This window comes from Limanda limanda, chromosome 7 (genome assembly GCF_963576545.1).
Source record: "Limanda limanda chromosome 7, fLimLim1.1, whole genome shotgun sequence".
Classification (NCBI taxonomy): Eukaryota; Metazoa; Chordata; class Actinopteri; order Pleuronectiformes; family Pleuronectidae; genus Limanda; species Limanda limanda.
This window is the reverse complement of record NC_083642.1, coordinates 27,428,772-27,433,771: the sequence shown is the minus strand read 5'-3', so window position 1 is coordinate 27,433,771 and position 5,000 is coordinate 27,428,772.

Here is a 5,000-nt window from a genome sequence, read left to right as displayed (position 1 = left end):
CTTGTTCTCTCTCTACATCTCCCTTTTTTTCGACTTCTTATGTGTTAATCCAACCGGACGTTAGCGTTGTGATTGTCTTGTTTAGTGTATGTGTGTCCCCCCGCGGCAGTGACGCACTGTGCGGGGGTAACGGAGCCTGTGTGGAAGGGCATCCGAGACCATGGCGGAGACCAGCACGGAGCGGGTGAGTGTTAACGCTGTCACCCACGGAGGTGACAGCGGGAGAGAAACTGAGCTGACGCAGAGCAAGAGCTGCACAAACAATGAGAGATATGACAGGGAGCAGACAGTGATGGTAGAGATGGAAGGAGAGGGAGAAGACACAGCTATGGAGCTGATGAGGTGTGTGCGTGAGTTGTGCGGGGGGCTGCTGGCGTGCAGACAGATCACTGATAAAAAATAAGAGATGACCATGAGCCACCCTAAGGGGAAAGACAGACTCATGGAAGGATTCAAGATTGGGGAGACTCGGGTGCACGCAAGAGAACTGGTGAATGACGAGCTGGTGGTGTCATTTATGAATTTACCTTTTTACATCGAGGACAGGGAGATATTGGCAAAACTACAACTATGGGGGGTCTCTGCAGTATCTCCCATTAAAAGAAGGATGTGGCCAGGTACAAACGTGGCTGATGGGACAAGGTTCCTGAAAGTGAAATTCAATAACCAGATACAATCACTGCCGTATTCTACAAAGTTTGACACAGCGCTGGGGGCGGAGTATTTCAGGGTGCTGCACGACAAACAAGTAAAAGTGTGCAGGCTGTGCATAAAACCTGGCCACATAATGAGAGAGTGCCCGGAATTTCATTGCAACAGATGTGGAGTGCAAGGACATTATGCAAGGGAGTGCACGCAGGGGAGGAAGAGATGTGATTTGTGCCAGAACCTGATGAATGAATGCAGATGCAATAAGAGTGAGGCAGAAGATGATACGAGTGAAAGTGAGCAAGAAAGTGAGAGTGGAAGCAGGGAGGAAGGAGATGCGGAGGACATGGAAAGTGTGGAGGATGGAGACGGAAATGAAATGGAGGAGCAGGTGAGGGAGGATCCAGGGAAGCAGGAAGGAGAGCGGAGGATGGAGGAGACGAAAGGAGGAAAGAAAGAGGGAGCAGACCGGAAGACGAGGAAGGAGAGAACGAGAGTAAACGACGAAGAGGAGGATGGAGGAAGGAGGAGAGGAGTGCTGGAGCGAGAGCTGATCGCAGAAGGAAGGAGAGACGGGGCGGAGGAGAAAGGTCCCAAAACGAAGGAGACGAAAAGGCCAGAGAAGGGGGCGACGGTCGCAAGGAGAGACGGAGAGAAGGAAGCAGGCCGGGAGAAAAGGCGAGGAGAGGACGACACTGGAGGGACGGACAAGGAACTGAATGGAGCAAAGCCCAAAGAGACGGGAGAGGAGACCACTGCATCACAGACGGTAGGATCTGAAACGGACATGGATATAGAGGAAAAAATAAAACAAATGAGGAAAAGACAGAACACTCAGAGGCATACGAGGATAAATAAGAAAAGTAAAACTAAGGAAAAAACAAAATGAAAATAACAATACTAATAATGTTAATAATAATCTCAATAAATGCAAGGGGGCTAAAGAACAAAAACAAAAGAAATCAGATATATGGTGACAGCAATTATGATATAATATGCTTACAGGAAACACACTGGGATGAGAGATGTATGAAAGAGGTGGAGGATGAATGGAGGGGAGATGTGTTTGCAAATAATGGAGATGGGAATGCAAGAGGTGTAGCTATATTAACAAAAAAGGGAGTGATAGGGAATGTGACAAGGTGTGAAGATGAGGGAGATGGGAGGGTGATAGGGATCAAGTTTGAGTATATGAATGAGGAGATTAAGCTAGTAAATGTGTATGCGCCGAATGAGGAGAAAGAAAGAAAGGAGATGTTTGAAAAGATGGGAGTGATGTGTGATGAAAACTGTATGATCGTGGGGGACTTTAATGTGTGGTGTGGGAAATTGGATGTGTCAAGGAACATGCATTTTAAGAATGACACAACAAGGGAGGTGCTAGAAAAGATAAAGAGTATGAAAGGATTGAGTGATGTATGGAGAGAAAGAAATCCAGAGGGGAGAGAGTTCTCAAGAGTACAGCTGGTGAAAGGGGAACTGAAACAGAGTAGGATAGATTTAGTATTGAGCACAAAGGGCATAGCGGAAAGGATTAAAGGTATAGAATATATAGTCACAACATATAGTGATCACAAGGTGTTAAAATTTACAATAGGGGGGGAAATAAGGAGAAGAGGAGGGGGAGTGTGGTGTATGAATGGGCAGCTGCTTAAAGATGAAAAATATAAAAAAGAAGTGAGAGAATACATAATGTGGGAGATGAATGAGAGAATGTATGAGGAAGACACAGGGAGGTGGTGGGAGAGACTGAAAGAGGGGATAAGGAACAGGAGCAAAAAACACAGCAGGAACCGGGGAAAGAAAGAAAGAGAGAAGATACAAAGGCTAAAAAAGGAGTTAGAGGAAGAGGGGAAGAAAGCAGGGGAAGGGCTTAATATTGACATAGAGGGATATATAAGAAAGAAAGATGAACTTAAGGAAATAGAACAGGGAAAATGTGAGGGAGCTATAATAAGAAGTAGAGCGAAATATGCGATAGAGGGAGAAAAATGTACAGGGTATTTCTTAAGACTAGAGAAGATAAGGCAGGAGAAAAAGTATTTTGAGCAAGTGGAGGGGAAAGGGGGGGAAAAAATAACAGAGCTTGTAGGGATAGTGGAAAGAGTAGAAGAGTTTTATAGAGAGTTATATAAGAAAGAAGCGTTAGATGAGGAGAGCAGTAGGCAGGTTATAGACAAGATGGAAGCTAGACTGAGTGATGAGGATAGAGAGGTGTGCGAAGGAGAGATAAGTAAGGGAGAGATAGAGAAAGCAATAAATGGGTTAGGCAGAAATAAGAGTCCAGGGATAGATGGAATAATAGGAGAATTTTATATAGAGTTTAGAGAAGAATTAGTACCAGTGTTGGAGAGATTATATAGATGGGTAGAAGAGAAGGGAGAAATGCCGCAGAGTATGACAACAGGTCTAGTGAGCATAATATATAAAAAAGGGAGTAGGGACAAATTAGAAAATTACAGGCCACTCACAATGTTAAATGGGGATTATAAGGTATTAGCAAAGGTGTTAGCAAACAGAATGAAGGAAGTAATAGGGACGGTGGTGGGAAGCACACAAGCGTATAGCATACCAGGGAGAGACATAGCCGACACAATAAGTAGTATTAGAGACACAATAACACACATGAAGGAGAACAATGGAGGGGCAGTAGTTAGTTTAGATCTTAACAAAGCTTTTGATAGAGTAGATCACAGTTATTTGTATAAAGTGTTAGAGAAGATGGGATTTGGAGGAAGGTTGATAGGATGGGTTAGGCGAATGTATGAAAGAGCAGGCAGTAAGATTAAAGTCAATGGGATAGTCACAGGTGAAGTTAGATTAGAAAGGTCAGTGAGGCAGGGATGTCCGCTATCGGCTCTGCTGTACTCCTTGTCAGCAGAGCCGTTAGCGGTACTCATACTGCAGAATAGGAGAATTAAGGGCATAGAACTACCGGGCGGACAGGTGAGCACACTATATCAATATGCGGATGATACAACAGTGACAGTGAGGGACAAGGAAAGTGTAGTACAGGTATTACAAAGTGTAGAACTGTATGGGAGGGCATCAGGAGCTAAAGTAAATATAGAAAAATCTGAAATAATGTATATAGGGGAAAGCAGAGGAGGGGAGGGAGTGAAAGGATTGAAGGAAAACAAAGGGTACATGAAGGTTCTGGGAGTGAACTTAGGGATTGAGGGAGAGGAAGGGAGAGATAGGCAGTATGAAGTACTGATAAACAACATAAAGAAAACATTGGGGTATTGGAAGCAGAGAAAGCTGAAATTAAAAGGGAAGGTAATAGTGGTAAATGCACTAATAATGAGCAAGATGGTGTATGTGATGAATGTGATGGATGTGCCTGTGAAAGTGTTGAAAGAAATAGAAAGAATCATAAGCAATTATTTGTGGGATGGGAAGGGAGTTAGGATAGCAAGAGAAGTGTTAGAAAATGAGTATGAGAACGGGGGACTGAAACTTGTCAATTTAGAGGGGAAAAAGAAAGCACTAAGGGTGAAAATGATGGTGAGATATTTAAAGGATAACAGAGATCATGTGTGGAAGGTATTTTTAAGAGAAGCAATAAATAAATGTGGAGGATGTGGAGAGAGCGGAGTGTTCATGGAACTAAAAAAAGGGATGATTGAAGGGGTGACTGACATATACAAAGAGATGCTTGGAGCGTGGGGAGAGTTTGTGAGAGGAGTGAAGTATGAATGCAAGAATGTGAGGCAGGTATGGGAGCAACCAGTGTTTTTAAATCCAAAAATTATGGTAGAGGGAGAAACTATTTTCAACAGGGTGATATGGAGGGCAGGGATAAGAAAGGTAAGGGATATGGTGTATGAGTACATACCGGGCTTCATGGGAGCACAGGTTATTGTGGATGAAGTAAGAGGGAATGGGGATGAAATATGGCCGGGCACAGCAAAAGGAGTAATAGAGAAAATTAAGACAGCAATGCCTAAAGAATGGATGGGAATGATTGAGAGAGAGAATGCGGTGAGGGGGGAAGAGAAAATAGAGATGTATGTGGGGGAAGGAGAATGCAAGGTGAGACTGGCAAAGGTGAAAACCAGAGTGATTTATAAATATATGAGAGGAAAAGAGATAAGGAGACCGGCTGCAGAGAAAGTGTGGAACAAAGTAATGAATGGAATGGATGTGGAGAGCATATGGGAGAATTTGAGAGTGAAATGGAATAGCATTGAATGCGAACACTTTGATTTCATGCTAAGGCACAATAGGATTTTTAATAATCTAATAATAAGTAAGTTTGACTGCAATGTGGAAAAGGAATGTGATGTATGTGGTGAGGGAGTGGAAACATGTATGCATGAATTTGTTGAATGTAAAGAACTAAGGGGATA